The sequence below is a fragment of the Acartia tonsa genome, chromosome 6, assembly GCF_053477335.1.
Source record: "Acartia tonsa isolate MP-2025a chromosome 6, ASM5347733v1, whole genome shotgun sequence".
In the NCBI taxonomy this organism is placed as follows: domain Eukaryota; kingdom Metazoa; phylum Arthropoda; class Copepoda; order Calanoida; family Acartiidae; genus Acartia; species Acartia tonsa.
In genome coordinates, this window is record NC_137265.1 from 10,048,273 (window position 1) to 10,059,228 (window position 10,956).

Genomic DNA, 10,956 nt, shown 5'->3' on the forward strand with positions numbered 1-10,956 from the left:
ATAGTGCCTATAAAATTTCATACTGGCCTACTATTGGTCGATTAAATGCCTGTCATTGATAAATTAGTCAGTGTAATGGCCTATCGTTGGTCATTTGTATTGTATGACGTCTCTTTTTTAGGTACTATAATGAGCTTCAATAGTTGAATTTGACATAATAAATAGTAAAAAGCCTAACAGACAAAGAAAGTAAAATGTATTAAAAAGCAATAAATATAGCAATAGCATTTCCATCAAAAACTTATTTATATTTATAAAAGAAAATTTACAGATTTTGGCACAATAAAGGAAAACAGTCCTTGAAATCAGGGAAGCAAGGATATGACAATGGGTGATCAATTAATATTTCTTCCTATTTTATGATTTAAATTCAATATTCGTGGAAAAGTGTCTGTTTTTTAGCCACTGGATGACGAAGGCACGGGTACGGGGTTTTATCTTTTGATTGTACATTTTTGTATTATCAGAAAACTGGATATAATACGATGCTATACATAATTTTTCAGTATGGCTGAGAACCGGTTCTAATACACCGGATATTAATCGGTTTCGAAGCAATACTGGAAAATATTACCGGATGTTTGCTATTTTTGGTGTTTGTCTTAGAAGTAATGACCACCTTTTCATCTGTTACTCTTTTCCATTTTTTATTGATTTTGCTTGTTGGTTATTCCTTATTCCTGGTGAATTCATGTCTTTGATTATATTTGTTGGAAAAAAGGGATGTAGATTAATGTTATCTTCCCTTCCCTCCCAGCCTTGAAACAGTTATCTATAAAATCAGTCATGATTTTAGAAAACTTTTGTTTCCAAATTTTGGGTGAAATCATGACTTTAATCGGTTTATAAACATCATATTCTTATGTAGGGGGGGTGTTTTCACTTCTGCATAATGGCCGATAAATTAATGAACAATGTACATTGTACATCCCCAATGATCATACACCAAATTAACCCTTCTATAGATTACAATGAGTGGTTCAATGGTTTGGACACCAATAAAGTTCATTAAATTCCCCAAAGTTGTTAAGCCAAAGAATAAAATACTTTAATAAAACTACTTTGGGGACTAGTGTATAACAGCCTAATGTCCCCTTCCTCCCTGGGTTATAAGAGTGATGCAAAGGAAAAGCGACAGTTTGTCAAGAGAGAGAATGGACAGGGGGATGTTTATTACACTAGCCCCAAAGTTTTATAACAACTTTGGGGCATTTAGTGATTTTTTATCGGTTGTTTTTTTAATTTTAATGTTCAAACTTTTCAACCACTAATCTTAATCTACAGAAGGGCTAATTTTGTTTGTCATCATTGGGGATGCACATCAATTTATCGGTCATTGTCTTATCCCTTTAGATATGTGCTATTGTAATAATATATGTACAGTTTTGATGATTTGATAATATGATACATTTGCGGAAATGAATGCTCACTTAGTATGTCCTAAGTCAAAGAAAAAAATAAGGATAAATATATCATCAAATTTAAATATGAAACGGGGTAAATAGATTTAGAAAAGGTAGATATTAACGATAACAGTTAAATAAACGGTAATATTTGTGTCATTATCAAAAAGAATGCTACCATTTTAAAACCAGCAGAAAAACACTTAATAGAGCTGACATTAATACATCGAACAATGTAATATACATACATTATCCTTAAAATCCAAGTATGCACAGTTAGAACTCCAAAACAAAAGCAAGCCAATCAAAGAGTTGGTTATCTGCCAGTTAAAAGTATATAGTTCTAAAGTATCAAAAATTCATAAATGTTATTTTTAAAGTATACAGCCTTAAAATGTATTCCATAAATTTTCTCTTAATTTATGTCTATTGGTGTTCATATAAATCTGGGTATAAAGTTATTATGTCGATGATAAGTCAGCCAAGATCACTTTTATTTAATGACTTATAGTCGTCGATATCAGGAAGTAAGGGGACAATGGACTGATTATTACTACTCCCTAAAGTTTTATCATAACGTTTTCTTATTCGTTGGCTTAACAACTTTGTAGGCTTTTATTTAGTTTTGATTGGTTATTTTATTAAGTTGAGTGTCCAAAAGTTTATACAACTTATTGCAATATACTGTAAAAGTAACTTTGTGTATCATCATTGGGTATGTACATTGTACATCAATTCATAGGCCATTGTCTTGTCCCTTTAGATCCCTGCTTCGATATAAACAATATTGAAAACATATTGAAATTGCATATAGACAGAATGATACAACAATTCATGCCAATAGACGTAATAGTTCTTGTCTAAGGCTGAAATAATGCACAGCAGTTTTGTTTTCTAACCCTATTGAAGTGAGAGTTAGAATAGTTATTTCTCGCATCGTATTATAAACGGCTTTCCGCGGATATAGAATGTACAATTATGAGATTAAAACTAGTTTTTTTAGCCCCGAGGTGACGAAGTCACCGGCTAAAAAAACTAGTTTTAATCTTATGATTGTACATTTCTATACTCGTAGAAAACTGGATATAATACGATGCTAGACATAGTTTTTTCGTATTCATGAGAACCGGTTCCTATCCACCGGATTCGAATGAATACGAGAAATTGAATTAATCATTCATAATTGTGTCAACAGGGTTATCCTCAGGGCTAGGACACTGGGTTATTGATTAAGCTTCTTAATTTATCGTGTGTAAAACTAGAAAGGGTACTTTGTATATATTGGGGACACCTTAGTTTATCTATAGTTGTTCTCTTCCTCCTTATTAACTTATATGTGTGAACATTAAGATCTAATAAACAAAAGCTTCGTCTTTTGTTTTTACAGGTTTTAGGCTACTAGGTCGAATTATTGTTATACATACATAATATCAAAGAAATGGACAAATATATTGTAAATAACTAAAATTTTGTCTGCTACTAAATTTCTTTCTGCTTTTTTGTAGCATTTTGGCTGTGTTATTATTCCCGACGCTATTGGCTGATTTTCAAAGACCCTAATCGGGATAGGTTCCTTATATATTTATTTAACCCCTTCCCCCTCTATTGTTTTACTCTAATGATGAAAAAGAATGATTTAATTATTTTTGAGAACAATTATCCTTTCTTGGGATTGACATGTTCTTGAAAACTCCTATCGGGAAATCTAATTCCCATAAATCATAAACTCAGTTTTCGGTCCCCCTGGGTGAACAGGGGACAGTGATACTACAATGGAGGATAATTTAATCTTCATCCCGTTTCAAATTATAAGATCTATCTTCAATGCTTAATGTAAATTATGGTGAAAATAAAGTTTAAGGATAATTTTTTCGGCTAAGTTAAGTAGATTTGATTTTGATTTTTGAAATCCACATTGAAGAAACTATCATTTAATCGTAACTGGTTTTGTCTAACTGACAATATGTAAATTCCTTGTGTATTTTGCTGCTAAAGTTCTAAATAAGGCAAACACGCATAAATCTGGTTAGAATCTCTAGTTTTCCTAAATTTATCTGAGGAAAAATATTCGTAGATATTGTAAAGTTTTGAGATATTTCTCAAATCCGCATTTTTTTTACATATTCTTGTTCAATAAAACTATTTCAAACTATAATCGAGTTTAAGGCATTGGATCAAAGTGGGAACACAGTATTAGTGTCTGACTGATTATGACGTAACAAAAAAAATTAGCCAATGAGAGGCCACTATAAATTTTACCATTGGTCAATAACGGCCTCTCATTGGCTAATTTTTTTTGTTACGTCATAATCAGTCAGACACTATTACTGTGTTCTCAAAGTGGTGATAGTTATCATATTATAGAATTTTCAACTGAACAACACTACGACCAACATGTTGATAAAATAATATCATACAAGTTTAGGAAGATTTTTAATTAATATAATACAATTGTAAAAAGATATCAGTACCGCAAATTTAATAAACTGCACTAAGGCCTTTTCCCATTAACTACTTTCCAATAATCTATAATAAACTTTTATTCCTTTTTTGCGGTTTTCTAAGACTTTGCTATTATAATATTAGCGGGTGTGAATTACCACCAATGCTTTAGGTTTAAAGATGTTTTGATTTGCCTTAAATTGCCTATCACTCTGGTAATATGCCCTTGAATATATTCTTGGATTTTCAGGCCATTTATATATGTTATTTTTCATCTTATGGATATTATTTTTGCTAAATTTTTTTGGACAAATAAAATAATAATGGTATTATCATGCTACGCCCCTAGAAAATCTCTCGGGGACCTTAAGGTAGGAGGGGGAAAAGTCCATCCTCACCAATTTTCAATTTGATTTTTAAAATGATTTTTTTTTTAAATGGGGGGTGGCATCTTTTAATGGGAGGGTAAAGATACATATCTTATCCAAAATAGTTAAAAACCTTTCCTTGACCTGGACCTATAAGAAGCTTGACAGTAAAGGAGAACTATATCGGTTCAGCTGTTAGCGAGATCCTTCGCTACAGACTAAAAAAATTACTACTTTATATAAAAGAATATATAATCTCTTAATACTTATATTAAATGTTGCATTAGAATTATAAATTTAAAAATGCTTACAAGTTTAAAGAAAAGAGTTTTAAAAAATCTTTCGATCAAGTAAATCAATTAGTGGAAAACAATTGCACCTATTTATTTTTGCAAACCATAATTATAAACCTTAAAAGACAGAATAATTTGAGGCAGATTTCTCGTCTAATCTCTGATTATTATAGGATAAGAGCTAAATTAACTAATTACCGAATGTTGTTAAAAAACGCAACAAATTACTAGCTTTTGATACGGTAATAATCACTTTCTTGCACTAAGTGCTTATTTACAGGGATTGGACAATTGACTATGAAATATTCTTCCACTTAGAGTTGTAGATAAATAATACTTTAGTTTCGTTGAAAATAATTTTAGGGGAAAAGAATGTTGATAATTGTAAATGCCATTGTCCTCTTCCTCCCTGGTTTCTGCAAAGTGGTTAATTCATATCGTGATATTGCTATTAATGTTTAACAATTTTTTTTTGCATACAATACAACGGTATGTGCCAAAAATATCATGGACAGGGTGGCCTCAAAAAATATTAAACAATACTGCAAAAAAAGGACATTTCATTTTTGTTGAACTAATTATTCATAATTCTTTCGGTCGTTTGTTTTCAATGTAATCCTTATAATAAAGTAACAGGATGTTTGTTTGTGTTTCTGTTTTTGTGTCTGTAACGAAGGGTATCGCTAACCGCTGAACCGATTAAGTTCTCCTTTACAGGGTAACTTCTCATAGATCCCTGGAAGGTTTATAACTTTTTGGGGGGAGGGTACCACCACCCTCCCAAGAGAAATCGCAATTTTTTTTATTCTTACAAATAGAGACTCCTACATAACATTGCAAGGTATCATAGAAACTTGATAGAGACTCCTACGCAACATTGCAAAAGGTATCGTAGAAACTTGAAAGCAATATAGACAGGTAGCGTATTATTTTTTTTTTAATTTAAGTGACACTAGAGGCCTCTAGGGACGTAGCCGCTATTAAATAATAAAAACAAAAGAGAAAATAACTTTTTCCACGTAGTTTTTAATTAGTATATATTATATCACCCAGCCAGTTGATTAAAATCCAAGCTACAATTACAGATAGTACAAATGGCAAAAATATTATTTCAAAAAAGTATAATGTTAAAGTTTTATTATTATAAAATACAAGTATATATTTTCTTCTGAAATAAGTTCTTGAATATTAAGGAAATTTTCGATCATTTTTTATGGTCCACCCTGTAAATAATTCCAATGATATATGAATTTTTTGCACACTTCCATGAAAAGTAACAGTTATGTAATATGTCACAATGCCACGCAAAAAATACATTTTCCGTGCTATAATTATGCTATTATAATGTAATTTGAGCAAACCTTTAACCCTTAACGGTCGGGGGGGGGGGGGGGGGGCGTTGAACGCCCCCCCATCCGGTTTTTTCTATCTCATTTTCTGTGTGTGAAAGATAAAGAGCCCAAACTGCTTGACTTTTTAAGTTTGGGTATGACACATAACTGAGAGTTGGAATTTTTTGAATATCTCCATCCTGGCGGGCACAGGATGCCAGCAAACCTGGCAGGGTCATCCAGGTAAAGATCAAAAATATTTTTTTGACTTAAACAAAGCATTTTATCTTACCAAAATACTAAAATATCCTCTAGTAGTACATCCTCATATTAAATACAGGTGTTTAAGTCAATTTTAGGTTCCAGGTATGATCCTGCAGGTCCTGATCCTCCAGGTCTCCAGAAATCTTTAAAAGGCTCCTGTGGCCGCAATTTTTGGTTTAGAGACTTCAAATTTTAAACTTAAGCTTTTCTTACATGTCTACATAATGTATTAAAATTTCATAAAGATCCGCCGCCGTTTTCCCGCCGACCGCCGACTGCGGCGGCTGGCAGCTGCCAAGTACAGCTGCGGCCGCTGAAATTTATGTTTTGATATTTCAAACATAAAATTTACATAAAAATAAACATTTTCTGCAAAAAAAAATTTCTTCTAGCTTCAAAAATAAAAAAAATTACAGCCGTTTGAAATTTTTAAGTAAAAAAGGACCTATAAACAAAGGTTGCTAAATAAAAGGGTGAAGGAAGCGAAAATTGACCTTGACTTACTTAAGGTCGAAAATTCATCATAACACAGGGGACTTGCACAAAAAATTTTAGCCCTCTAGCTCTAATAGAAACTGAGATAATAGGGGGGGGCGTTGAACGCCCCCCCCCCCCCCCCGACTGATTAAGGTGTGGCAAGGGGCCCGACTGTAAAGGGTTAACATTACATTTTTTGGGTGTTTCATGAAGTGAATACAGTTAATTAAAAGCGAAGCATTTTTATAGTTATGGTTGGTCCGTACGTCCGTCCCTCCGAGATAGCTTTTTTCGTTAATTTAGGCATATTAGAATTGTCCTATCGATTTCAAACTTTGCATGGTCATTCCTGTAGTATTTAGGTACGATTTAGAAAGCGAAGCAACTCTATAATCATGACCAGAATGTCCGTACGTCAATTTTAAACATGTTGATTTTTTCTTTTTTAACAACAACTTTTTAAGAGACTAATAATCCGATTGTTCTGATTTTTAGTATATTGATTCCTGGAACAACAAAGTACAATATTATAAGGAAAGCAACTCTATAATCAAGTCCTAAAATTGTAAGTATGTCCGTAAAGATTATCCTGTATCAAGAAGCTTTTCAAAAAAATTACTCACAAATTTCCTTTAACTCTTATTCATTTATACTCTGGTTATTCAGTTCTGACAAATACAAGTGTTAATGTTTGCTTGTCCTTCCGTTTAAGAGCTTCGCTTTTATGGATGTTATCATCCTTGTTTTTTCTATAACTAATTAAAAGTAACATATTTGAGCAGGCTTTTTGCTCTTATTGCATATGTCTATTCAAGATATTACTAGAAAAGCGTTATAAAATAGGGTTTTTTAAATACTTTAACAATGCATTTTGTTTTAAAATGTCTTAGAAGACAAAGGCAAAACGAAAAGTTAAGCCTTTTACAATCTGACGTTATTCGAGATTTGATTTTTTTATTCTCAATGTTTTTGTCTGTTTGAATAGAATATGAAAACATTAATATGCATTTTAGCTTTCTAGGTCATCTGAACTCAGGGATTACGGGATAGATAGATGTTTCATTTCGTGTATTCTACTAGAAACTATCTTTGTATTTTGTATTTTAATATATGCATATAAGTAAACATAAAATAACAATTTTAAGGAGAGAGGGGACACTAGTCCCCAAAACTTTATGATAACTTTCTCTTATTAGTTAGCTTAACAAGTTTGGGGACTTTTGTTGAATTTTGATTGGTTGGTTCATTAAGTGACTATTCAAACGATTTAACCCCTAATTTTCATCTCAAGAAGGGATTATTTTCTGTATCTTTATTTGGAGATCTACTGTACATCAATTTATTGACCATAGTCTTATCCCTTTAGATACCTAGTTTTAGTATGCTATTCTAATGACTTAAACAATGATTAAATTATGTGATTTGAAATATACATATCCCTATATACTTATTCCTGAACAAGCTGAATGCAACTTTATTTCTTCAACTCTCATGCATATAGTGCATTTGAGTCACGGATCTAGAGATATGGAAAATAAAAATTAAAAAATATAAAATTTATTATAAAATGTATGCTATAAGGACTATGCCTGATGATTTAATCTACACCCCTTTATTCCCTCCTTAAATATAAGATGCCAAAGGTTATTTAACACATTAAAAATGAGAGAAAGATAAATTTATTATCTATTCGCCTATCCCTGTATGCCATATTCTGCATATGCAGTCCATCGCTTCATTTGGACATTGGAAAAAGGCAATTTTGAAAGTCATAAGGTCATCACCCCAGCTTACCCTCTTCGTTGGCAATATTCCTCTAATAACAAGTGGAGTTCTCATAGCCCTACCCCGTTACCCTTTATTAGTTTTGTTTAGAAGCTTGTTATAACCTCACTCCAAAGACCTTTATTATAATATAATATGCAAGGCATTATAAAACCTACCTAGCATAAACGGGCCAAACAGCAGCATTCACTTTTAACTTATTTTACAAAAAAAAAAGGGAGCGGTGTGGGGGGGGGGGGGCTATGATTGATCCACTAACAATTGGATAATAGTCCCCTGTCCTTTTCATATCTATATTTTCATTAATCTTGGTATGCCTATGTGACGCGGTTACAAATTCAGTTTTTTAAAGCATGGATGCTCTATAACTTATTTTGTCCTTCAGTTTTTAAACATTTATAAACCTAATTAAAAAAATGGTTACGAATAATTTGAGAATTTTTGTATTTTGATAATTCAGTTATTGTTTCACCGAAAGTTTCAATATTTAAAAATAATTTTAAGAAAAATAGCTACTTCCTTATTTATTTTTCACCTATAGGATTAAAGTCATAAGATTTTGCAGTTTGCAAATAATCACGTATGTACATTAAAAGATTTCATTTTCTACGGTCTAAAAATACAATAGCAAAAAAAAACATTTTTATTGTAGAAAAAAAAAGTAGTAAACTGAAAAACACAGAGCTAGTTTATGATTTTAAAGAGATATAAATTGACTATTGTTATACTTAGTTCAAGGCTGGTTTTAGATATATAATAAAAACAAGGGCAATTATCTTCACAATTAGGACAGCTAAAGCAAGTTAACAACAAATTTATAAAACAAAGAAAAGTTTCAGCTTTTGGCCGGTATTGTTAATAAGGCAATGTTAAATATTTGATTTAAGTAAATAAATGCAGTTATAATCTCAAAATCCGAAAAAAAAATTAAGAAGTTACTTCTTTTATATGCTTTTGTTAGGATATATAGTGACAAATATGTGGATACTTGGCTAAGAACAATGTTATAGAGTAACTGCGCTACTAAAAACTATTATACATGTTTGTTTTACCTTTATAATATAATAAAATATAGGTCCTACCCCAAACGTAGGAGTCCCACACGTCGGAGTGGACAAACGCAAGAGTCCCAAACGCAGGAGTCCCAAACGTCGGAGTGCACAAACATAGGAGTGGGAAAAACCTCAGAGTGGACAAACGTCGGAGTGGACATTGCTTAAGTAAAACGCAGGAGTGTCCGCTATTTTAATAATATGACAATTTTGAAAAATTTTTATACCACTGTCTACAAAATAATGGTTATGGCCGCAGCGCTCGGCCCCTAGCCTGCCTAGCCGCAGCGCTCGGCCTATAACCTAACCTAACTAAGAAAAATAAGGGGACCGAATAAAGGGGGGGGGGGGTGGATAAAAAATTGAAAATTGAAAAAAAAATCTAAATTGAAAAAAAAAATTTAAATTGAAAAAAATTTCAAAATTGAAAAAAAAATCAAAATTGAAAAAAAATCAAAAATTAAAGAAAAATTCAAAATTGAAAAACAAATTTGGAACTCCTGCGTTTGTCCACTCCGACGTTTGTCCCAAAAATCCTCCGTTTGTCCACTCCGACGTTTGTCCCACTCCTGCGTTTGTCCCACTCAGACGTTTGGGACTCCTGCGTTTGTCCACTCCGATGTTTTTCCACTCCTACGTTTGGGACTCCTACGTTTGTCGTGGAACCAAAATATATATTTATTGTATGGTATAGTAACCCTATTGATTTGTCTGTGTGTCTTTCCCTCATCACTATAGTATACGGCCAATTTGTTTTTGCTTGTTACTACTTAATTATATTAAATGGATATAGACAACATGGATATTGTGATACATTCATCTCGTAACCTTCCCCTCCTACAGGATTAACGAACTGACCAATAAATGAGAACCATTGGGCTAACCTAAATTGACGACAAAATTTCCCCTGTCATAATATCCTCATATTCTATATCCATTCTAAAAAAATATTTTTTTGAATATGCAACTTTTTATCCTTGATATTATTGACAAAATGAACTAACTTGCTTTTTAATGATTATTTTAAAGGCCCTACCAATGATTATTAATGTTCATTACATAAGCTAAATATAGTATTTTAGTCAAATATTTGTGGGAATTTGTAAATATTTCATATTTATTTTTTACGTTAGATATTATGAATGATTGTAACTAATGATTTAAAGCTTTATATTTTATAAATTTACTTTTAGCTTTGCCTTTGAATACTGGTTCTTAACCGTTAAGAAAACATAAGCATCTTTGGTGAACAAAAAATAATCCTATATTTTTAACTAGCGGCTACGCCCCAAGAGGCCTCTAGTGGCACTTTAAATGTTTTTGTTTGTTAAAGTCTCTACGATAATTTTTTACGTACGATACCTCTTTATTTGACGTTGAAGTCTCCCATAAATTTAACTTTTTGTCATTTCTCTTGGGAGGGTGGTGGTACCCTCCCCCAAAATAGTTATAAACCTTCCTGGGACCTATGAGAAGCTACCCTGTTAAGGAGAACCCGATAGGTTCAGCGGTTAGCGAGATCCTTCGGTAAACACACGGTA